At 46.7% G+C, this 26,040-nt stretch overlaps 1 long non-coding RNA gene across 1 annotated transcript; it reads left to right on the top strand.

The window, feature by feature from the left end:
* The first annotated feature begins 1,408 nt into the window (after positions 1 to 1,408).
* Positions 1,409 to 8,404, top strand: LOC147344485 (uncharacterized). The gene is made up of 3 exons (XR_015155457.1): positions 1,409 to 1,510; positions 1,780 to 1,896; positions 8,052 to 8,404. It is a non-coding gene; the product is annotated as an uncharacterized LOC147344485 (long non-coding RNA).
* Positions 8,405 to 26,040: the final 17,636 nt, after the last annotated feature.

Below are 26,040 nucleotides of genomic sequence, written 5' to 3'. Positions count from 1 at the left end.
GACAGGCAGAGAATGAAGTGATGTGGCCACAAGCCAGGGAATGCTGGGGCCACCAGAGGCTGCAAGAGGCGAGGAAAGAGCACACATCACAAGTGTTCAACATTTCCACAAACAGAACATATCTATGCAATTAGCACCCAGATAGAGAAATAGAATTTTCCCAGCCCCCCCAAATCCCCTGGGGTCCCCTTCCAGCCACCATCCCCTCCCCAAGAAGATGTGCCCTCCCGACTTCTAAAGGCACTGCGTAGTTTTGCCTGCTCTTGCCATTTATATAAATGGGCTCATACCCTGTGCTCTCTTCCGAGCCGGGCTTCTGTGTGCATCAGTTTTGAGATTCGTCCACAGTGTTGCACGTCATGGTAGATGATGCCTCTGCACTGTGTAGAGTATTCCATCGTGTGGGGAAACCACAACATATTCATCTTTTCTACAGTAGATGAGCATCTGGGAGCAACCTGGTCTGAGGTTATTATGACAAAGGCAGCTCAGAATACCCTCCTCTGTGTTCCTCTTTGCACACGGCACCACTGCAGGAGCAGGAGCAGGTGTGCTGGGCATGGAGCGTCTTCAGCTTTAGAAGATACAGCTGGGCCACATTCTGAAGTGGTGGTACCAGCTACGCGTGCACCAGCAGAATAGGAGAGTTCTCCCATCCCCATCAGCTCCTGGGACTTTCCGAAATCTTTTAGATTTCGGCCCTGCTAGGGGCTTGCTTTTTCACTCATTTTAGAGGGTCTTCTGATAAATATAAAGTCTGCTATGGACTGAACTTGTTGTTGTCCAGTTGCTAAGTCGTGTCTGACTCTTTGCGACCCCATGGACTGCAGCACACCAGGCTCCCCTGCCTTCACTCTCTCCCAGAGTTTACTCAGATTCCTGTCCGTTGAGTCAGTGATGCTATGTAACCATCTCATTCTCTGCTACCCACTTCTCCTTTTGCCTTCAGTGGACTGACTCTAGCCCCCTAAATTCATCCATTGATGCCCTAACTCTCAATGTGACAGCATTAGGAGGTGGGGCCTTTGGAGGCAATCTGGTCATAATGTGGATTTAGTGCCTTAGAGAAGAGACAAGAGAGAGAGAATCTCTTCCCACCCTGAGGGGACACAGAGAGACAATAGCCATCTATGAACCAAGGAGCCAGTGCCCAGCAGACACCAGACCTGCCCTCACCTTGATCTTAGACTTCCAGCTCCCAGAACTGTGGGAAATAGTGTTGGCAGTATAGCAGTGAGCATAGATGCCATCCAGAACTGTGGGAAATAAATGTCTGGCTTTTAAGCCACCCAGCCTATGGTATTTGTAATAGAGCCTGAGCTAAGACCAGTTTTCTGCCTTAATACAGTCCACATGTCAGTTTCCCCCTTTTGATGAGTGCTTATTAAGGAATCTCTGCCTCTCCCAAGACCCCACCTGCTGTCCATCCTTCCTGCTGGTTTCTACCCCACCAGTGCTCCGGGACCTCAGAACTTCTTTTCCTTCCACAGATGTCTCAACGGCTTGCATGGTTCTCTGTCTCCACTTTAAATACATACCCATCCCTCCTCTGATGGGAAAGAAGTCCCCTTTCCATCCCTTCAGGACCAGTTTTAAATGCACCCTCTTTCTTACTGCCTTCCCTCACCCAGCCACATTCACCCTCCTACACACAGTCACTCTCTCACCAGCCACCGCTTTCCCTCTGAGCTTCCAACCCTCTAGGCTTCCCCCCACCCCACCCCACCCACCACTCTGTGGTATAATCTTTCCTTTACACCCCTGACTCCTCCATTCCAGTGACCACCTCTCAAATGCCACGACCAAACCTGGCTTTTCCTGTGTGTTCCTCCTGCATAAGTCCTGGAATCCAACAGTGATCAGAGGATTTGCCGAAGTGAAACATACAAGTATAAGGTAATCCTATATTTTAAATTTTGTTACAACGATTAGGTAGTATAACTACCTAACACAGGGTTATATATTTGTATTCTGAAAGGTGTGAATCCCAGCTCATTTCCTAGCTGTGTGACCCCAGGCAAATTGCTCAATGTCTCTGAGCCTCAGTTTCTTCACCTGTAGATAGTAGAGATGATAATAGTAATTACCCTCATGAGCCTGTTGTAAGGATACCATCATAGGTGTTAAAATGCTCAGCTCTGTGCCAAATACATAGGAAGCACTCGGGGGAAGCTATTATAATATAGTCTCCACAGAGCAGATGGTAGAGCCGTGGTTTGCCCTGGATCCCAAGGCCGTGTTTGGCAGGAGAACACATGTGCACATCTTTACATAAAGCCTCGAAGGTGAGCAGAAAGATCCCACCCTCCATTTCCAGCTGGTTCTGGAGAAACAAAGCTGCTGACGTAACCAGGGAAGCGACCGTCTTCACAGCGGCATCAGGCGCATCACCTGTGGAAGTTTGCGTTGCCAACAGGAAATGATGACACTAATTACGTTCCACTGTGGTGGTCCAGGAAGTTTCCCCGAGCACTTTGCCTTCCATTTTCTCGTTTAATCACACTATGAAAACGAGGGACTCCTATCTCGGGAGCTCACAGCTGGGTACAAGGTTGGGGACCACCTCCCTCCCTACTATGGTCATTTTTTCCCCACAGGAAAGGGAGAGCATGACTTCTTTAGAAGGAAGCTTTCCCTCATGGCTCAGACGGTGAAGAATCCACCTGCAATGCAGGACACCCAGGTTCAATACCTAGGTCAGGAAGATCCCCTGGAGAAGGGAATGGCTACCCACTCCAGTATTCTTGCCCAAAAGATCCCATGGACAGAGGAGCCTGGCGGGCCATAGTCCATAGGGTCGCAAAGAGTCAGACACAACTCAGCAAGTAACACTTCCATTTTCACTTCCTGCACTGCAGTGGGAAGGCAGTTCTGCTCTGGATCTGGGGGGTAGGGCCCTGTCCTTAGGGCCTGGGGAGCAGAGTCCCTAAGCAGTCACCGTGTCTGTGTGACACCCGGAGCCTGGACATCATTCTCGGTGTTGGAAGACACTTCCTCCCAAAACGGGGCTGCTGGACCAGGCCCCACTAAGCAGGGGTTCCTGTGACTCATGCGATTTCGTCTCTCAAGTTTGCAAGGGGGGCCTGCCATTCTGCCCACAGCCCCTGAATTATTGGGATAAGACGAGGGCCTGAAGTATAACCACACCAGAAAGTGAAAGTGAAGTCACTCAGTCACGTCTGACTCTTTGCGACCCGATGGACCGTGGCCCACCAGGCTCCTCTGTCCATGGAATTCTCCAGGCAAGAATTCCAAAGTGGGTTGCCATTGCTTTCTCCAGGGAATCTCCCTGACCCCAGGGGATTGAACACGGGTCTCCTGCATCACAGGCAGATTCTTTATCATCGGAGTCACCAGTCAACTTCATCCTAATCTGAAACAAAGCCAGTTTCCTGCCAAGTATCTAGAATATTCTGCCAGGTCCTGTTGGTAGCAGAGGAAGCACCGTCTTCAAAATACCCAGATGGGGTGCCCCATCTCGGGTTCCATTTTGGTGTTTGAGAGTTCCCCTCTTCATTAAGAGAGAGATTTCATTTTAATGTTAATATATATCCTTTTTCCCTTAACAGTGAAAAAGAAGGGTCGGGAGCCTTCGCCTGATGAAGGTATAAATATTGCATTTCAGAGGTGGAATGGTTTGCCTCCCACTTTGCAGGATCCCCTTGGGTAAAATCTCCATAGCAGCAGTGGCCTTGCTCTCTTGACGGGCTCGTTTGCAAAAATCTCCCAAGAAGTAATGTTGGCCCTTTCATTTCAGATCCTGCAGCAGTTCTCAGGGTGTAATTGACTAGCCTCACCAAAGGACTGCTTAGCGAGGGCCCTCTGCTTCACCGTCACTCTTCACGTTCCCTTTCTGTGGGCACTCCGAGAAACCCTTTTTGACCTTTTCCTATTTGGGGGGAACAAAATATCTTACCAACAGATGAGGTACTCTTCTCAGGGAACATCCCCCCACCCCGTCTCTCAAGGAAGGCACTATATTCTTCATCCAAGAGATTTTTAAATGCTAGGCTTCCTCTTCCTCTTTCTCTCAATTTTCAACAGTCCACATGGCCTCTGAGAACAGCTCTTCCGGAAACCTCTCCCAGCCCTGATGGAGCCTACTTGCTCCTATTACCTTTAGCATGCTAAATGGCGCTTTTTCATTTTGTTCATTTATAGGGCTACTCTTTTATCTGAGGCATGTTTATTAACTGGTAGCTGTTAATTATATAAGAAGATAATTTCATGTAAATGTTGGATTTAAAAGCAGCTGTTCGAGCATGCTTAGTGTTTCACAAGAAGGCTTTGGGATTTGTTTTTTGTTGTTCCTATGTGAGTAAAGCAATTAATTGATTCAGTTGATTGAATGAAAAATGCATCGTAATTGCTTTACCCCATCAAGCAGCTACTAGAATGATTTAGCGCTGGCAGGGGGACAAGAGCCTCTATGATACACCATCTCTGTTTATTGCCCTAATAAGGCACAGGAGCTGGGCCCTTGGTGAACAAAAGGCTACTCAGATGAGCTTCTGGTGGTCCCTTCTCTGAGAGCAGGGAGAACAGCCCCAGTGACTTGGACTATTCAGGACCCAAAAAAAGAAGAAGAAGAAAAAAAAAATCTACTTTTGTTTCAATGATCCAGACAATCGGTGCCCCTCTTCTTGTAGATACAAGTCCACACTTCAGCCTCAGTCTTCTAGAGGTCTCAAGGCCAGAACCAAAGGAGAGAGTCTTGCCAGATCCATCAACATCACCCAAGGACCACGTAGCTGATTCACCCCCAAGTCCCCCATACCCAGTGGGGGTGCCGGCCCTCCACACTGGCTCAGGTTGGACTGGACTGAACAAAACCCACCAACCCAGACCCCCTGGTGCTACAGCTGCAGCGTATCAAGCTCAGGCCAAACCATGCTGCCAAAGCTGATCCAAGCTCTGAGTCCAGGCACATTCAGGGGTGGAATCTTGCAACATGCACAAACTGAGCTCCATTTGACATTGAGAATCAGCCCTCGTAGAGTCTCCCCATAGAGAAGAAAAGTCCCTAGTAGGCACCTGCTCTGTGCCAGGTGCTCTGGGATGAGCTTGGGACATGTCTTGGTCTCACATGCATGGACTTATATTTGACAATAAACTTACAAGGAAAATTTTAATCTCCATTTGTGGAGGAACAAACTGAGGCTCAGAGAAGTTGGGTGGTTTGCCAGTGAATGTGTTGATAGGAGGAGCAGAGCTGAAATATGAGCCCAGCTCCCCCTGTTCCAAAGGCCAAGTTCTCTCCATAGAAAGTGCCCAGTACTGACTGCGTGGGGCCACAGAGAAAGAGCCTCTTTCTTGTTAGTTGTTATTGTTGTAGTTGTTATCTTATCGTAGCTGTTTTCACTGTATATCCTGGTTGCCTCTACAGGGACCCACAACAGCATCTAAGATGTACTTATCCAGCCATTGTTTAGTTGCTCAGTCATGTCTGATTCTTTGTGACCCCATGGACTGCAGCACGCCCGGCTTCCCTGTCCTTCACTATCTCCCAGAGTTTGCTCAGATTCATGTCCATGAGTCAGTGATGACATCCAACCATCTCACCCTGTGCCGCCTTCTTCTTCTTTTGCCTTCAGTCTTTCCCAGCATCAGGATCTTTTCCAGTGAGTCGGCTCTTCACATCAGGTGGCCAAACTGCTGGATTTTCAGCTTCAGCATCAGTCCTTTCAGTGAATATTCAGAGTTGATTTCTTTTAGGATTGACTAGTTTGATCTCCTTGCTGTTCAAGGAGCTCTCGAGTCTTCTCCAGCACCACAATTCGAAAGCATCAATTCTTCAGCACTATCCAGCCATAGGTTGCTCCTATTCCATATAAGGCTTCTGACTTCCAGGTGGACCCCCAAGATGGTCCTCGTTTTCTTGGCCCTTTTATGATGGGTGTTCTGGCCAACTGATTCAGATCCACTCCTGAAAACTGTTAGGGAATGGCATCAGGGCAACTAAACTGGAACTTTCCCAACTCTAATGGCCTTTCTGGCCTCTCTATCTAGAAACTCTAAAGAAATATTCAAATAACCATCTTAGGACACCACCAATGAACTGCATACACATATATGCATAAATATAAGTAGTACTTTGAGAAATACTGACTCAAAAATTTTAATCTTTTCTTTTGTCTTGGACATGGAACAACAGACTGGTTCCAAATAGGAAAAGGAGTAAGTCAAGGCCTTATATTGTCATCCTGCTTATTTAACTTATATGCAGAGTACATCATGAGAAACTCTGGACTGGAAGAAACACAAGCTGGAATCCAGATTGCCGGGAGAAATATCAATAACCTCAGATATGTAGATGACACCACCCTTATGGCAGAAAGTGAAGAGGAACTAAAAAGCCACTTGATGAAAGTGAAAGTGGAGAGTGAAAAAGTTGGCTTAAAGTTCAACATTCAGAAAACGAAGATCATGGCATCTGGTCCCACCACTTCATGGGAAATAGATGGGGAAACAGTGAAAACAGTGTCAGACTTTATTTTTCTGGGCTACAAAATCACTGCAGGTGGTGACTGCAGCCATGAAATTAAAAGATGCTTACTCCTTGGAAGGAAAGTTATGACCAAACTAGATAGCATATTCAAAAGCAGAGACATTACTTTGCCAACAAAGGTCCATCTAGTCAAGGCTATGGTTTTTCCTGTGGTCATGTATGGATGTGAGAGTTGGGCTATGAAGAAGGCTGAGCGCCGAAGAATTGATGCTTTTGAACTGTGGCATTGGAGAAGACTCTTGAGAGTCCCTTGGACTGCAAGGAGATCAAACCAGTCCATTCTGAAGGAGATCAGCCCTGGGATTTCTTTGGAAGGAATGATGCTAAAGCTGAAACTCCAGTACTTTGGCCACTTCATGAGAAGAGCTGACTCATTGGAAAAGACTCTGAAGCTGGGAGGGATTGGGGGCAGGAGGAGAAGGGGACGACAGAGGATGAGATGGCTGGATGGCATCACTGACTCGATGGACGTGAGTCTGAGTGAACTCCGGAGTTGGTGATGGACAGGGAGGCCTGGCGTGCTGCGATTCATGGGGTCGCAAAGAGTCAGACACGACTGAGTGACTGAACTGAACTGAACTTAGAAAAAAACCCTGGGTTCTGCACTGGTGTTTTCCTGATTTGAACAGCAGTTTAGTCAGTCAGTGGGGTTGCAAAGAGCCAGGCACGACTGAGCGACTGAATGACAACAAGCACCATCACGAGGGGTCTCCTAATTTCTCACCTGCAGGAGAACAAACGAAAAACCATTCCACTGTTTTCCTCTAACGTTCCACAGCACCAGACAACCACAACAGTAATAAGTCAAAATTCACTTTGGGCAAATTAATACAGACTGGCCCTGAATTTTTTCTCAGTGGCCAATATGAATTATTTAGTGTTCCTAAAATTAGGGGGCATTTCCAATGCCTATAGTGATGACCTCCCAGATGAACGTCCATCACCATCACAGACATTTGGCCAACTGGGTGCCGTAACAGTGGCCATACATCACTAGACCACGCTCTCCGGGGGCCCACCACGCTGTTAGAATGCTGTTAGCATGAGATGAGCATGTACTGGTGAAATCCGTTTTAGACCTGGCCGTTCTGGGCTCCAGCCAATGCTCTCCTGTCGTTGCCAGAGACACATACCACCTATGCTCAGAGCCAGGGTCTTGGCAGCCAGGCATTCCTCGTCAAGTCTGCATATTTCTGTTCTGCAACGCATTTGCAAGAGAAAAGGTGAAAGGCCCCAGTTTCCAGATCAGACGATAACTATGTTCTAGCTGTGTAGCTTCAAAATCCACGTCTCAGCCACTAATGTACTGACTTGAGCTACGTTACGATTGTGCAGAGCCCATGAATTTTAAAAGGCTCTTATGTTTAGGGACTTTCCTGGGGGTCCGGCAGTTAAGACTCGACACTTCCACGGCAGGGGGGGTGGATTCAATCCCTGGTCAGGAAACTAAGATCCCACTCATTGTGTGGACAAAAATAAATGAATAAAAGACTCTCATGTTTAAATGTTTTAAGAAACACTGCATTCTCTATTCCTCTTGCAGACTCGCACTTCTTAGCAGTGTAAAGGCTCTGAGAAGTCCTGCAGTGAAGACGCTGGTTAAACAGCTTCTTTCATCCACCTTTTCCCGTTGCCATGACCACCAAATGCTTTTTCAAGAACTATCTTTTAAATCCCACGAGGCTGCTGTATAGGAGGCACAGCCCTGGTCCTTTCCAACAAGGATGCTCTAGAATCTTTGGAGCACTGTATCCCTTCTGAAGGTGTCTGTGACATGTTTCAAGTAAAAGACATTTTCTGTTTTGTGACTTCCCTCCTCAGATTAGTTAGTACTCCTTTGTTCTCAAGTGAGCACAGCCTTCTTCAAACGACTGTGCAAATAAAGGTCTATGAGAATACGGGAATATTCGGAGTAATATAAAAACTAAGTCTGGGCTAAAGAATCAGTACCTTGAGGGGGAGAAGGAAGGCGGGGGGATGAATATATATACACTATTGGTACTATGGGATTGGAATTGAGATATATATATACATATATACACACACTCTTGATACTATGTATAAAATAAATAACTAAAATGAGCATACTGCATAGCACAGGGAACTCTATTTAATGCATTGTGGTGACCAAAATGGGGAGGAAGTCCAAAGGGGAGGGCTATGTGTACATGTCTGGCTGATTCATTTCCCTGTACAGTAGAAACTAATACAACATTATAAAGCAACTACACTCCAATAAAAATTAATTTTTAAAAGTCACCAAGGGGGAAAAACATACAGCTTCCCAGGTGGTGCTAGTGGTAAAGAACCCACCTGCCAATGCAGGGGACATAGGAGACATGGGTTCGATCCCTGGATTGGGAAGTTCCCCTGGAGGAGGGCATGGCAACCCACTCCGGTATCCTTGCCTGGAGAATTCTATGGACAGAGGAAGCCTGGCAGGCTACAGTCCATGGGGTCACACAGAGTCCGACACGACTGAAGTGACTTAGCAGCAGCGGCATACTCAAATAAAAACAGAACTGGTACCTTGGGGACTGAATGTGCACCCCAGCTGAGTGCAACTGGAGGGGTGAGGACAGCTGGAGGGGCTTCCTCGGCTTCTGTGCGTCTTCCTTTGTACCTCTCTCCATCCTAACGCCCCCAGCCAGCCACAAGGCCTCTGCCTCTCCTTGCTCCCCCTCACTCCTGCCACAATGGCCCCTCCCCACAAGTGGGGAACATGACCCCCGGCAGCCCCAGCCAAGCTAGCCTGACAGAGAGAGACAGACAGAGTTTCTCTTTTCTCCCATTTTTATATCAGCGCTGGGGCAGGACCTTGGGGCAACCAGCCTTACTCACACGTCCCCTGCTGGGATTTATCACCTGTCAGAAAGGTCCGTCTAGTCAAGGCTATGGTTTTTCCTGTGGTCATGTATGGATGTGAGAGTTGGACTGTGAAGAAGGCTGAGCACTGAAGAATTGATGCTTTTGAACTGTGGTGTTGGAGAAGACTCTTGAGAGTCCCTTGGACTGCAAGGAGATCCAACCAGTCCATTCTGAAGGAGATCAGCCCTGGGATTTCTTTGGAAGGAATGATGCTAAAGCTGAAACTCCAGTACTTTGGCCACCTCATGCGAAGAGTTGACTCATTGGAGAAGACTCTAATGCTGGGAGGGATTGGGGGCAGGAGGAGAAGGGGACAACAGAGGATGAGATGGCTGGAGGGCATCACTGACTCGATGGGCGTGAGTCTGAGTGAACTCCGGGAGTTGGTGATGGACAGGGAGGCCTGGCGTGCTGCAATTCATGGGGTCAAGAGGAGTCGGACACGACTGAGCGACTGAACTGAACTGAGAAAGGTACATTGCCACAGCTGGACCTCCTGGGTCATGTACTTCCCCCCATGGCCAGGAGGGGGCAGCACTCAAGGGGTCCCAGCCCTACTAGGACTTCAGGGAGTGTGGAGAAGGGGATCCCTAAAGGAAAGACTGTTTCCACAAAAGGAAAGTGAAGGAAAGGAGGTGGACAGACAACCAATAATCACAGCTGACCACTACCCCTCTCAGGAAACATGTACAACGAAGCCTCATGGTGACTCATCACTTCCGTTTATCTTAGCTTTTATTCAAACAAGACAGCGAAAATCTTGAATTTGCACATAGTAGGCTATGGGAGTGGAGAACGCAATGGCACCCCACTCCAGTACTCTTGCCTGGAAAATCCCATGGACGGAGGAGCCTGGTAGGCTGCAGTCCATGGGGTCGCTAGGAGTCGGACATGACTGAGCAACTTCACTTTCACTTTTCACTTTCATGCATTAGACAAGGAAATGGCAACCCACTCCAGTGTTCTTGCCTGGAGAATCCCAGGGACAGTGGAGCCTTGTGGGCTGCTGTCTCTGAGGTCGCACAGAGTCGGACACGACTGAAGCGACTTAGCAGCAGCAGCAGGCTATGGGAAGGATTCTGTCCTTATGTCAAAGACATCTGCTGGTCTGCTTCCACCTATAGTATGTTCTCCTGTAAAAGGGGAATTTAGACAGTGGTCCATATTAACTCGGGCACCTGCTTGCAGTCCATGGGGTCGCAAAGATTGGGACACGACTAAGGACTGAACTGAGCTGAACTGAACTGGATCACCAGCTGCTAGCCTGAACAAACAGGTCCTTTTCCTGAGTCTTCCCCCGTGAGTATTTCTGTTTGGACAAGGAGGATTTATGATCAAACCAGCCATTCAACGGCACAGCCCAGAACCCTGAACTCACCAAGGCTGTTTGCATCAGGGCAGAAGGTCATTCAAGACTCAGTTCTTGCTTCTCCTGGAGTTTTGTCCATACCATGCCAAAACAGCTAATTTAAAAGTGAAAAATTAAGTTCATCACACAAAAGCATTGCCTCCTGAGTGCCAGTCAGCTGTGACCAAGGGTTTCCTAACTGTCATGGGTTGCTTAGGCATCAGGGTCTGAAAATATATCAAGTATATATGAAAAAAAAAAAAGATGATGATGCTCAGGTGGAAACAGTGGGACCACATGTATGTGAATGAGGGGATTTAACTACTCATGCTTAATTTCTCATTATTCTTAGAAAGAAAAGGGACTCAGTGCCACACATCAGCCTGGTAGTTCCCTAGCTCCCAAATGGCTTGGAAACATGGCTCAGAGCGGCCTTACCACTGTGAACCAGGCATTGCTGGAAGACATCAGCACACGTCTAACACTGGCCCTGACCAGACAGGGTGTGCACACCATGGGAAGTCGTGTCTTAAGAGCAGCTGTCTACAACAGATTCTCATAACATCCATGACACCTGGGGCAGGGTTCAGCGCACAGGTAGACAAGGGGAGGGGGTGACCTTTGGGCTGAGAATTGAAGGATTCTGAGGATCATCCAGGAGCAGGAGCTGGGATGAACGGAGAGAGGAACATTGTGGGTAAGGCTGTGGCATGCATGTGTGCTCAGTTGCTCAATTGCGTCCGACTCTTTGTGACCCCGTGGACTGTAGCCCCCAGGTTCCTCTGTCCATGGAATTCTCGATGGGTTGCCATTGCCTTCTCCAGGGGATCTTCTTGACCCAGGGATCAAACCCGCATCTCTTGTGTCCCCTGCGTTGGCAGGCGGGTTCTTTACCACTGCGCCCCCTGGGAAGCCCAAGCCTGTGGAGTTCTGAGCATCGCTGAGGAGCTGTAACCACAGGCATGTAGCTGAGGGCTTGTTTTTAGCCGCAAAGGCACCAGACAGCTTGGATCCAGTGGTAACACACACAGGAGAGGCCACGATGGAAGCACCCGAAGCCCTGAACTGACCCCTCCTTCCGGTCCCTGACGGGCTGAGCACTCTCTCCAGCAGTCTCTGCACCTCCTCTGAAGCAGGTCTGGTTTCTTTGGATTCTTGTCCAGTTCAGAGAAGGGAGAACTCCAGTAGAGACACGGGACTTAGAGTGGATGTGCCCTGTCCACATTCATGCCAGCTTTATTTTGAAAAATTAGCCACCTAATACGATCCTTTCAAAAACTATGTGTACAACAAGGCCTTCTGAAGTTAGGATCTAGATGGGGGTCACCCATCTGACTAAACTGAATTAATCTACTTTCAGCCTCCAACTTTTTTTTATAACATGTCCACCAGTGTGGGCCCCCTTAACAGCAGGAAATGTGGGCTGACCATTAGGGATTTAGAAATACTGGAATTACTCCCATCCTCCTCTTTCTCTCCCAACTTGGTTCAACGTCCTTGGCTCTGGATATCTGAGGGGCCAGGGGCAACTCTCAGGTCTGTGTGGAGCTCAGGATGGAGATGTGGCCATGCTCGCCCTGTACCCACACTTAGAGCTCAGCTTCTCCTACCACCAAGAAGCAACCCCAGGGTAGAGCCTGGGAGTCAGCAGGAGCTCAAAAAATAGCTTTGCAAAATGAATGAATGGCTGGTTGTGGTTGGTTGTGGTAGTGGTTCAGCCGTGTCTGACTCTTGCAACCATGGACTGTAGCCCTCCATACTCCTCTGTCCATGGGATTTTCCAGGCAAGAATACTGGAGTGGGCTGCCATTTCTTTCTCTGGGGATCTCCTGGACCAGAGATCAAACCCACGTCTCCTGCATTGCAGATGGATTCTTTACCACTGAGCCACCAGGGAAGCCCTGAATGAATGACTCTGTGTGTCAGTTGCTCAGTCATGTCCGACTTTTGCATCCCCATGGACTGTAGCACACCAGGCTCCTCCATTAATGGGATTTTTCCAGGCAAGAATACTGGAGTGGGTTGCCATCTCCTTCTCCAGGGGATCTTCCTGACCCAGGGATTGAAGCATGGTCTCCTGCACTGCAGGCAGACTCTTCACCACCTGAGCCACCAGGGAAAGCAGGGAATGAGTTGCTGGGCACTCTTCAAAAGCAGAGACACGTTGGAACATGTTTGCCCTTCAGCACCTGCAGGCATGAGTCACCAACACGGGCCCTGCTGCTGATTCCTGTCGTAGGATGAAGGAGTCCGCTGCCTGGCTTTGCAGGTGAGACCCAGGCAGAATGCCATTTATCATCACTCCCCTTTTACTAGAAAGAGGACACTGTGACTTAGAGATGCTCTCTAGCCTGGCAGTCAGGTGGTCTGTGGGGCAGCTACTCCTCCCCTCCAGGTGGTTAAGGACAATCAGTTAGAAATAACTGCCAAGGTCCCTCCACCAGCATAGTGTCATTGCTCATGACAGTCACAGAAAGAATCTAATTTTTCAAAACAGATGTTCTAAAGCCATTAATTACAGCATTATGCACTGTAATTACCCAGGTCAGGATTTTCACAACTCAGCCCTAACTAACTATATTATTAAATAATTAGCATACAGTTGGGATATTATATTTTACATATTAAAAGAGGCATGCTATGTTAGAAGCTCTAGAATGTCAATTCCATGCTCTATCACTAGGTCAGTAAAAGGGGTATTGTTGTGTCAGCCGTTGGCAGCTTTTAGTTTTCACACCTCCAGTACAATAACCCTTTAATTGAACATTTCCTCAAGAAATGAAGCAAAGTCGTCACTGGAGAGATTTCCAGAAGCTCTGGGCTGTGATGCAGAGACAGAAAGATATCCAGGGAGAGGATTCTGGCTACCAGTTCCTCCCTGCATAGAGCTTCCCAGCCACAAAGGGTCTAAGGAAGGCATGGAGTTCCAAAACGTGTCAAGAACATTCTGGAAGATTCAAACAGCCAAGTTCAGGAAGTGTGGGGAAAGGCAAGTCCATCTTCAAACCTCAGAGAAAGAAGCAGGAGTCTCCAACAAGGACCAGGCTTGAAGCGAGGAAGCAGTGGCTGTCTTTGCTTAATTCCTCAGTTATGCCAGGATACTTCTCATCTCTGGGCCTTCCCTTTATTCTGTTCCCTGTGCCTGAACAGCTCTCTCTCAACAGCCCCCTCCAAAATCAACCCCCCTCCATTTGCTGTTTCTCTTCCGAAAGTGAGGCTATCAATTCATTCAGAGAAGCCAAAGGGGTGGACTGCCCATGCCAACCGAGAGTTCAGAAGACCTGCGTGCCTGGAGCCCATCTTTTCCAGAGCCTTGGGGAGCTCCCAGCTGACTGCTTGGTGGCCTTTGACGGGTGAGCAGAGGAGGGAAGGGAAGGAACAGCGACTCAGTGCCTGCTTCCAGAGCATCCCAGAGGGAAACCTCCACATCAGGAAAGGCAATGAGAAAAGACCTCTTAAACAGAGGGGAAAGACCAGCAGCAGATGCTTCTGAAACTTCTAGAACTACAAATGGATGACATCAGCCCAAGAGAAGTCAGCTGTAGGCCTGCACAAGAGCCTCAGGGAACTGCTGAGTCACTCCCTACACCCACCTTCCATCCCTCCCACCTCCAATCAACCAGCCTTCCAGGTTCCTGAGCTTTCTAACTGGGAGCAGAGGAACGAGCTAGTCCACAGCGGAAATGAACCATCGGAGCCTTAACGACTGGTTTCTGGAATGATGTATCAGAGCAGCAAGGCCTTCAGTCAGAAGCATCTGCTTCATCTATGTTTTTCAAATCTGTGAACATTAAATTCACCAAGGAATTCACTGCTCCCTCTACCAGTCCTGATTTTGCTTCTGTGCAAGAGTGGCTGCTCTAGTCTGCAGACTCCTCTTCCCTGCCCTCCTAAAAGCCCAGTCTCTGAAATGAAAGATCTGGTGATCTGCCTTCCTATCAGGAGGCAGAAGCAGGTATAGAAAGTCAGCATGTTTCCCTGCCTCCCAGAATCATGGATTCCTATGGCCCCAGGCTCCCCTGTTTGGGACCAGCACCCTGGCACACACCTGTAGGCTGAAGGTCATGGACACACAGAGAAAGCCAAGGAGGCCAACCTCTCACTCTCTAGAGCAGCAGTCTCCGCACTCCGGGGTTCACCAACTGGTCGGCCTTGCCTTTGCCTGACCCCCTGCCCCAGACTCGCTGCTCACTCTGTCCTGAAGCTCTGACTCTCAGGTTGTGTGCAGACATCCTAGGCTACAGGACTGGCCTGAAGGCCCAAGCGCTGCTCAGAACTTAAACTCTGGACCCAAACCTCCCTGAGAGCCCTGCCTAGGGATCCAACCCAAGATCTAACCCCTGCTGCATGTGCAAAAGCACATTCCCCGTAAGTTCTCACCTACATCCTCTCTCAACACCCGTGAATCGTTCATGGCAGCCCCTTCTTTGCCTTCCCCTCCCCTGAGGCTCCTCCATCTTCCAAATGAATCTTGATATCAAATTGTTACCAAGGAGTAGAAAAAAAGAATAAAAACAATCAAAGTAAAACCCCACACTCCAAAGCAGCATACTATTCATGCTTCTTAATTGTAAGGTTCACGTAGATATCAGTTTCACTTTCCGCTGACTTTCTAGGAATATGGGACATGAAGGGTTTCGCCCTGTAAAGCACTTGTTTATATTAAAAATTATGTTGGGGTGGTAAAGAGCCCATCTGCCATGCAGGAGATGCAGGTTTGATCCCAGGGTTGGGAAGATTGCCAGGAGCAGGAAATAGCAACCCACTCCAGTATGCTTGCCTGGAGAATCCCATGGACACAGGAGCCTGGCCGGCTACAGTCCAAGGGGTTGCAAGAGTCAGACTCAACTGAGCGTGCACACACACACTGTGCATGTTGAGGCGAGGATGCATCAGGATGGCAGAGCAGGAAGACCCTGGGCTCATGCCATCCCACAGTCATACCTAAACTACAATGACATGTACATAGAACAACTGTGTCTGGAGCAACCTGGAGACGAGAAGGACAGATTCTCTGCAGCTAGGGGTACAAAGAAAAGGCCCCAGGAGATGGGTAGGGAGGGCAGAGAGGCAGCCTAGTCAGAACCCACATCCCCATGGTGGAAACCCACGACTGGGAGGGGTGTCAGAATCACGACGGTCCCTGATGAGCAGTGAGGGGTCCAAGCCCCGTGTCCGGATCCCCAGCTGGGGATGGTCGTATGAATACCCACCAAACTTGGGAGAAGAGTGGATGAACTCAGTGAGAACTTCATAAAAGAGACAGGAAATATTAAGAGAAAGTAATCGTAACTGAAGAATACATCACTGAAATGAAAGATACGCTAGAGGGAATCATCAGAAGATTATAGGATCTATCCAACACAGAGGAACAGATCAGTGATCTGGAAGACAGAGTAGCAGACATCACTCAATCAGAATAGTGGAAAGAAAAAAATAATTTTTAAAAACAAGGATAGTTTAAGAGCGCTATACAAGCGTACTAACATTCACATTATAAGGGTCCCAGAAGAAGAGAGAGAGAAAGGGACAGAAAACCTACTTGAAGAAATAATGGCTGAAAACTAACTTGGCAAAGGAAATGGACATGAAGTCCAGGAAGCACAGACAGTCCCCAACAAGATGAACCCAAAGAGACCAAAACATGGCAGGGTGAAAACGCCCAAAGTTAAAGATAAAGCATAAACAATAAAGTTAATGCTTAAAAACAGCAAGATTTAAAAAAAAAAACAGTTATGTACAAGGGAACCCTCATAAGACTATCAGCTGATTTTTTCAACAGAAATTTATCAGGCCAGAAGGGACTGGCATAATATATTCAAAGAACTAAAAGGAAAAACTTACAACCAAGAATATTCTACTTAGCAAGATTATCATGCAGAATTGAAGGAGAGATAGAGTTTCCCAGACAAGCAAATGCTAAAGGAGTTCATCACCACCAAACCAATCCTACAGGACATATGAAAGGGGCTAATTTAAACAGGCTTCCCCGATAGCTCGTTGGTAAAGAATCCGTCTGCAGTGCAGGAGACCCTGGTTCAATTTCTGGGTCAGGAAGATCCGCTGGAGAAGGGATGGGCTACCCACTCCAGTATCCTTGGGCTTCCCTGGTGGCTCATCTGATAAAGAATTTAAACATAAAAATAAAAGGCCACAGCTAGAAACAAGAAAACTATGAAAGAAAAAAAAAAGTCTTGCTAGTATGGGCAAAAATACAGTAAAGGGAGTGGATTAACAACCTATGAGACTAGCTTGAAGGTTAAAAGACAAAAGTGGTAAAATCATCTATATCTAAAACAGTCAGCTAAATGGTACACAAAATTAAAAGGCATAAAATATGATGTCAAAGACATAAAATATGGAGGCAGAGTTAAAATGTAGTGATTTTATGGTACACTCCAACTTAAGCAATCATCAATTTAAAATAGACAGTTACATACATGACTTGTTATATATGAAACTCAAGGTAACCACAAACTCATAACCTATAACAGAGATGCACCAAATAAAGATTAAGGAACACAAACATAACACTAAAGAAAGTCATCAAATCATAAGGGAAGAGAACAAGAGAAGAGAGGAACAGACAAGAATTAGAAAGCAACCAGTAAGTCAGTAAGTACAAGCACGTGTGTGCTCAGTCAGGTTCAACTCTGTGCGACCCTGCGGACTGTGGCCCACTAGGCTCCTCTGTCCATGGAGTTTCCAAGGCAAGACTACTGGAGGGGGTTACCGTTTCCTACTCCAGGGGATCTTCTGAACCCAGGGATTGAACCCATGTACCTTTGGTCTCCCGCATTGGCAGGCCATTTCTTTACCACTGCACCATTTGGGAAGCCTTAAATGGACTAGATGGTCCAATCAAAAAACACAAGGTGCTTGAATGGATTTTTAAAAAGTCAAGACTCATATACATGCTGCCTACAAGAGACTTACTCCAGACTTAAAGACACACACACAGAGACTGAAAGAGAGAGGGAACAATTATTCCATGCAAATAGAAATGAAAAGAAAGCCAGGTAGTAGTACCTGTATCTGACAAAACAGATTTTAAAACAAAGACTGTAACAAAAGGCAAAGAAGGGTCCTATGCAATGATAAAAAAATCAGTCCAACAGGAGGATATAACGCTTGTCTATGCACCCAACATAGGAGCACCTAAATATATAAATCAAATATTTAGAGACATAAAGGGAGAAATTGACAATAATATTAAGGGGACTTTAACACCCCACTTACATCAATGGACAGATCATCCGAACAGAAGATCAGTAAAGAAACATTGGCCTTAAGCATGTTAAATCAAGTGAATTTAATAGATATATACAAACCAATGGGTCAACAAAAAAATCAAAGAGGAAATCAAAAAATATCTTGAGACAAATGAAAATGAAAATACAAAGGAGGTAGCAAAAGCAGTTCTGAGAGGGAAGTTTATAGTGATGCAGGGCTATCCCAGCAAACAAGAAAAATCTCAAGTCAACAATCTAACCGTAACACCTACAAGTGTTAGCCATTCAGTCATGTCCGACTATGTGCGACCCTACGGACTGTAGCCCTCCAGGCTCCTCTGCCCATGGAATTATCCAGGCATACACTAGAGTGGGTTGCCATTTCCTCCTCCAGGGGATCTTCTCAATCCTGAGATCAAACCGGGGTCTCCTGCATTGCAGGCGGATTGTTTACCATCTGAGTCTTCAGGGAAGCCCCCATTGTCCAGAAAGTAACTAAAAAAAGAGCAAACAAAACCCAAAGTTAGATGGCACTAGTGGTAAAGAAACACCTACCAATGCAGGATGCAGGAGACATGGGTTCAATCCCTGGTCGGGAAGATCCCTTGGCGAAGGAAATGGTAATCCACTCCGGTATTCTTGCCTGGAAAATTCCATGGACAGAGGAGCCTGGCAGGCTACAGTCCATGGCGTCCCAAAGAGTAGGACACGACTGAGCAACTGAACACATAGTAGAAAGAAGGAAATGATAAAGATCAATTCAGTTCAGTCGCTCAGTTGTGTCTGATTCTTTGCAATCCCATGAATCACAGCACACCAGGCCTCCCTGTCCATCACCAACTCCCAGAGTTCACTCAAACTCATGTCCATCGAGTCAGTGATGCCATCCAGCCATCTCATCCTCTGTCGTCCTCTTCTTCTCCCGCCCTCAATCCCTCCCAGCATCAGGGTCTTTTCCAATGAGTCAACTCTTCCCATGAGGTGGTGGCCAAAGTATTGGAGTTTCAGCTTCAGCATCAGTCCTTCCAATGAATACCCAGGACTGATCTCCTTTAGGATGGACTGGTTGGATCTCCTTGCAGTCCAAGGGACTCTCAAGAGTATTCTACAACACCACAGTTCAAAAGCATCAATTCTTCGGTGCTCAGCTTTCTTCACAGTCCAACTCTCACATCCATACATGACCACTGGAAAAACCACAGCCTTGACTAGACGGACCTTTGTTGGCAAAGGGATATCTCTGCTTTTCAATATACTATCTAGGTTGGTCTCTATTTCATTTATTTTCATTGATTTTCAGAGAGGAAATAAATGAAATAGAGACTTTAAAAACAATAGAAAAGATCAATCAAACTAAGCTAATTCTTTGGAAAGATAAACAAAATTGATAAAATGTTAGCCAGACTCATCAAGAAAAACGAGAGTGGGACCAAATAAATAAAATCAGAAATTGAAATAGGAGAAACCAGTGGTAGCCAGAGGGGAAAGGGTGATGGTTGGGCAAAGGAGATGAAGGGGATTAAGATGTAAAAACTTCCAGTTACAGAATAAATAAGTCATGAGAATGTAATGAACAGCATAAGGAATGCAGTCAATAATATTGTAATAACTTCGTATGGTGACAGATGGTTGCTAGACTTATCGTGGTGATCAATTTGTAATGTACATAAATGTCAAATCACCATGTCGTACACCTAAAACTAACATAATATCGCATTCCAACTCAACTTCGATTTTAAAAGGACCATTTTACACAACGTCCTCAGTCCATTCACATTGCTAATTGGCTTAACACACTTTGCCAAAATTATAATCTTTTTTTAGTAAAAGGATATTTCATGTCTGCAGAAGCCAGATTGCCACAAACTATTGGCCATACTCGGAACTGTCCAGAGAGCCCCCACCCCAGCCCCAGATTTTGCCCCTGGATTGCCATCCTGGTCTTGCCACACCTGGAGTAGGGACTGCAAGCAAGAATGATGGCAGTGAGGGGCGTGTGAACCTCAGTTATCCAAAAGGTTCTCGGAGTCACACTCTTCCCAGGATTAAGATGTCTTGCTTATGTGACACCTTTTAGAGACAGACAAAAAGAAATCTTCCCAAACTGGGAGCAAGAAATGTTTGAATTTTCTTAACTTGTTGTTGAGGGTTAAAGGGAGATCATATCTGGAAAGTCTTTTGCACATAGTAAAGCTCAACCAATCATGGCCAAGATGATCATGACTGAGTTAGGACAGTTCTGATGACAAGGGAAGCAGTACAGATGCTAATTCCAGGGGCAGGGGAGTGGCAGGGTTGACACGTCCAGGTGGGTGAAGGGCAGGGAGAAGGCTCTCCTCTGCACGAGCGATGGTGCTGGCTGTGCTGGGTGCTGGGCCCATGGCACAGGGAGCATCAAAGCTGAGGTATGCCAGCCCAGTTCCTGGGCCCAGCTTCTAGGAAGCAGGCGCCTGATCGACATACGACAAGCTCTACTTTCCCACCACTCTGGAAAATAGGGAAGCGAACTCACCTGCAGACATGAACATTCGATCGAACACCTCGCTATTTCACAAGCGCCTCGCTCGCAATGACCCAACAGCAGCAAGACACATCATTGTCACCAGTCCTCAGGAAGTGAAGGGACTTGCCCAAAGTCATGCGGTCCAAATTCAAACTCAAAATCATAGGTTCCTTTCACCATGCAGCTAAGAAACAGGTTGCCTCTAAAATCAAGGTCATTCTGTGACTTCCCTTCCCAGTGGTTAAGACTCTGACCTTCCACTGCGAGGGGCACGGGTTTAATCCCTGGTTGGGGACCTAAGATCCCACACGCTATCCGGTGCAGCCAAAAATAAGTAAAATAAAAAATAAAATGGAGGTTATTCTTACTATTTGATGACATTTTTTTAATAGATGAGCATCGGATGGATTCTATTAAAGCCATGGGGATAATGAGAGTCATCTCATGGCCATTGGTCTCTCTGAGAAGCAGACGGGGGCCCCCCCAGGCTGTGTCCCCGCCCTGTCTCCCAGCCCCAGCACACCACGTGTACCATTCATCCATCTCCAGGCACAGGCTCTTCAGCTCTGGTTTCCAATGGCGCCGTGCACAGCTTGCCTGTAGCCCTGATCATCCCCACATGTTATCCTTTGCCTTTATCTTGTTAGCATAATGTGCAGCTTCATTAACCAGCCAGATGAATCATTTAGTAATTGGAGCAAATGAATTTAATTTTCCACTTTCTATTTTTTATAATAAAACAAAGTCATAATTTGCCCACAGGTCAAGGAAGGCTCCGAGTTGCTGTTTTTGAGTCAGTGTTCGGCCAAGAGTACAAAATGGGAGACAAGGATGGAGTCGATCCCTCTCAATAATCCCACCAATGTTACTGCTGTTTCTCGAGCACTAAACCCAGCTGGATCACTTTCTCAGTTCTACAGAGAATGCAACTCAGTGCCTGGACAAGAATTCATTTTTCTTTTTACCCATGAGATATTACCACGGCGGTAGCATTGCCAATAGGTCAACACGAAGAACAGGAGTAGCTCATACAAAAGAATGTGTAAAGTTATCAAGGTGACGTCATAGAATCAGTTAGATGTGGAAGTATAAGAGAATCAATTTGTCTCGGAAAAGTTTCCTCCCAAGAACTGTACTCCCCTCAGTCAAGTGACCTGGATTGATAATACACACCTGCCTTCTCACTACCCTGTTATTGACAGACACGAACCCCAAGGATGAAGCAGTATTCGGAAATATCAAACGCAGAAGGAAGACTAATTAGTGTGGACCCCTACCCTCCTTCCGACATAGCTGAGATGCACCAGTTGAAGGCTCCTCGTAACTTGACTACCCGCTGCCTCATCCCTGATTAAAGCCTGGCTGCAAACTAGAATGCAGTTAATTTATTATAAGTTTTATTAGGCATATAAAAGGAAGCAGGAATGACTAGCCCTTCGTTGCTCGAGATACATTTCATCCATGACTCAGAGCAGATTCCTCGCAGATTAAGCTTGTTAATTTCCCTCCCCGCCAACATTCTTCTCTGCATTGCTGAAGCAAAAGCTACGGGGCTCTTGTCTGAAATGGATGGGATGAAAAGGGCTGGGCCCCACCCCCACCCCCACCCCCACAACAGTTACATTAACCACTTTGTCCTTTTAATTCATCTAATTACATGCAGGGAGAAAGCTGCCGCCTTAGAGGCTCAGCTCCTCTGCAGAGCACGAAGCTGCTGGGCCATTGCTTGGGGCTTTTTGTTGTCTTATTAGGGGTGCTTTTGTTCAGAGAGATGGTTAAAGCCATTTTCAGCAGTCAGCGAGATGAAGCAGTTTCAATAAGGATACAATGTACTTGTTTAAATTACCTTTCAAAATGCTCAAAACCATTAAGGGGGAGGTGCTGCAAATAAAAGTTGGATTTTTTGTTATAATGTTTTACCCTAATAACAGCTTTTATTTTATTATAATCCATTAGTTGACAATATTATTCTATAGATTATTAGGCAGCAATTTTGTTATTTTATCACACTTTCAGCACTCACTCACCCGGCCAGGATCCACAAATCTCAGTATAATATGCTTTCAATTTTGTTAAAATCTCTATTTAACTGGTTTGGCTGCGGAACATCTTGGCAAATGTGTTTTTAATTTCGTTCTAATTAACTTGACAGTTGACAGAACTCGACAGTGGCATGATGGTGTCCCCTTTTTCCAAGGTCTCTGCAGCTCTGTTCCTGGGGTCCATTTTTTTCTCTCTCCGGTCCTAACAAGCAAGATGTCAGAGGTAACACCCAAGAGAAGGGTCTTTCGTCTCTGTCAAAAGTACATGCAATTTTTTAAAAACCAATTAAAAAATCTGGCTTTCTTCTTTATCTGTAAAAAAGAAGGTCTCTGGCTCTGAGGGGTTTTCAGAAATGGCTTGTTCCTAGTGGATTCTGAAAGATGAAATCAAGGCAGAGCAAGCAGAGCAAGGGTTTGTTTTGCCCATGTCGGGCTCTTTCCGAATAGATGTTATGAAAGAGAAGCCACGTTCCTTCCATTTCACCCATACTTAGTGGGGAAGCAGCCTTAAATGCTCTGCTTTTGTTGGGGGGTCAGCCCTGGAATAGCAGCTTTAAGACAACTTACCCTTGTTTTTTAAATAATTCCAAATTTCCTCTCTTTGGGGAAATTTTTCCCCGGTGACCACTCTCAAGGTACCATCTGCTTCTTTACTTCCAGAATCTTGCAACATCTCAGAACCAGGCATCTTCCCGAGCCTGTGCAGAGCTGGCAGGGATGTGGGTGACCATAAAGAAATAACGCATTGTTTTGTTTATTTGTTTGTTTTCTGAACAAGTTATGCCTTCCTGACAGAGCAGTAAAGTGAATCTCTGTAAAGTGAACCCCATCATCTGTACGACATTTTTTATGCAGAGAGATGTGGGCATCTAGGAGTCTGCATGGAAATCTTGAGATGATTGGAGCCCAGGTTCTTGAGTGAATACTCATAATTTGTAGTGAGTCTGTGATGCAGCTTCTCCCATCAGTGAAGTCCATCTCTCTCCTGCCCTTCCCCCACCTCTCTCCCTCCTTCCCTACCTCTCTCAGACCTTATGAATCTTGCCCCTAGTTGCAAATTCCCTGATTCTACATTTATCCTACCCATATGCTTCTGTTCAGTTCTTAAGGATGTCAGTCCTACCAGGACCCTCAGGGATGAATCACTACAACATCCTCCTCCTCTCATGAATGACAAAAACTCATGGCACCAGCAACTCGGGACTCAATCCCAACCAGCTGGCGATGGAGCAAACAAAGGCTGCACAAGGCTTCCAACACTTGGTCCGTGCTCTTCCCCGAACATTTCCTTGGAGAAGCTCCTCTGTGCGTGCTTGCTAAGTCCCTTCAGTTGTGTCCGATTCTTTGTGACCCCATGGACTGTAGCCTGCCTGTCTCCTCTGTCCATCAGATTCTCCATGCAAGAATACTGGAGTGGGTTGCCATGCCTTCCTCCAGGGGATATTACCAACCCAGGGATAGAACCCATATCTCATTACATCTCCTGCAGGATTCTTTACCACCTGGGAAGCCCAGAAGAAGCTCCCAAGGTCCATCCCCCCCAAAAAATCAGAGTGGTCTTCTTTATAGTCTTTAAATCTGAATTTTGACTTTCCATTTTTATTTAAAACAAGGATGTTGCTCCACAATTATTTGGCATAGGCCATTAGATGAAAACAAAGCACTTGCTGTGCATGTTTTTAAGTGGTCCTGTGTTTCAAGCAAATGAAACATAGATGTCTAGACCAGTGATTTTCAAGGGGGAGCTCTTTTCTTCCCCTGGGAGACATCTGGCAACGTCTGGGACATCTCTATTGTCATGTTGGAGGGTGTGCTCCTGGCATCTAATGGGTTGAAGCCTGGAGTGTGGCTCCTGCTGCAGCCTACAGAACAGCAAATGCCCCCCCGACCACCGAAATCTAGCCCCCCAACCCTGCCTCAGCTTACCCTCAGGGGGCTTACATCTTACTCACGAGAGGAGAGGACTACATTGTAAGAGAGAAAGGGCTGGGCCATGTCACCAATGCCTGGAGAGCAACCGGCTTATACCCTCTTTCCTGGCCTCTGCTGCAGAGCTTTAATAACTGTGTCGACTTCCCTTGGCCTGTTCACTCTTCTGTTTACTAGTCTAAACAGTAAACAGTGGAGGTGTAGTAAATAGTAAATCAGTTCAGTTCAGTCGCTCAGTCGTGTCCGACTCTTTGCAACCCCATGGACTGCGGCACGCCAGGCCTTCCTGTCCATCACCAACTCCCAGAGTTTATTCAAACTCATGTCCATCCAGTCTGTGAAGTCATCCAACCATCTCATCCTCTGTCGTCCCCTTCTCTTCCTGCCTTCAGTCTTTCCCAGCATCAGGGCCTTTTCAAATGAGTCAGCTCTTTGCATCAGGTGGCCAAAGTATTGGAGTTTCAGCTTCAACATCAGTCCTTCCAATGTATAGTAAATAATAAATAGTAAATAAATAATAAATAAATCTAAATAGTAAATAATAGTGGAGGTGTAATGGGAACACAGTGAGATAACCTAGCCAGGACCCAGCACACAAGGGGCAGTCACTGAATTGGAATCTGATGATGACAAGGCTGCCACCTGCTGCTTCAGCCAAGATGAGGAGACCGTGAGTCTCACGATCCAGCAGCTCTTGGTCAGGACACCTAGCATCTGTCTACTCAAAGTCGCTAGGAATCTCCAGCAACTGTCCCATTATGGGAAGAAGTTCAGAGACCTGCGAGAATCTGATGGGAAGAGGCACAAGAGAAGGAGAAAAGAAGATACAGGTTGTCAGGGTGTGGGGGCCTCCTCCAGGCTCCATGTGGTCCCCACCCAGAGAGGCATCAACAAAGCTGATGGGAACCAGCTCATGGGGCCATGCAAGGGGTGAGTTTTGCTTGCAGTTGCCTGAATCTGGCCCATAAGCCTGAGCAATGACCCTGATCCATCAGCAACTTTGGGCTCTTTCGAAAACACAGCCTCATGCTTCTATTCAAGACTTGCGTGGTGAACTCTGTTGCTAAGTGTAGAAAACCACCACTATCTGAAATCATTGTTTCTGATCAGAATATTAGTTTGCACCCTTAAACAATAAGCTCTCAATTCCCGATACCCTCCCCCATTTTATTTGCATTAATTCTACAGATTCGGTGGGCTTCCCTGGTGGCTCAGCGGTAAAGAATCCACCTGCCAATGCAGGAGACACAGGTTCAATCCCCGGGTCAGAAAGATCCCCTGGAGAAGGAAATGGCAACCCACTCCAGTATTCTTGCCTGGGAAATCCCATGGACAGAGGAGCCTGGCCAGCTACAGTCCATGGGGTTGCAAAGAACTGGGCATGACTGAGCGACTGAACAACAACAGTGAAGGATACACTGCAAGGGTGGGGGGTACCCGAAAGAACCATCGCAGAAACACACTTCCTGAAAAACTTCTGTCTCAAATTAATGCCAAAGAGAAGTAATTCTTCCAATACTTCGTCTCTCAAACTGCTCTCTGGCTTGTGAGCATCTTGTCAAGAATATATATTTCCAGGGCTCCAAATCACTCAGAGTTTAACACCCAGC

This window comes from Bos grunniens, chromosome 26 (assembly GCF_055505025.1).
Source record: "Bos grunniens cultivar Pamir isolate PY7600 chromosome 26, Bosgru_T2T1.0, whole genome shotgun sequence".
Classification (NCBI taxonomy): Eukaryota; Metazoa; Chordata; class Mammalia; order Artiodactyla; family Bovidae; genus Bos; species Bos grunniens.
This window is presented reverse-complemented; position numbering and strand designations above follow the sequence as displayed.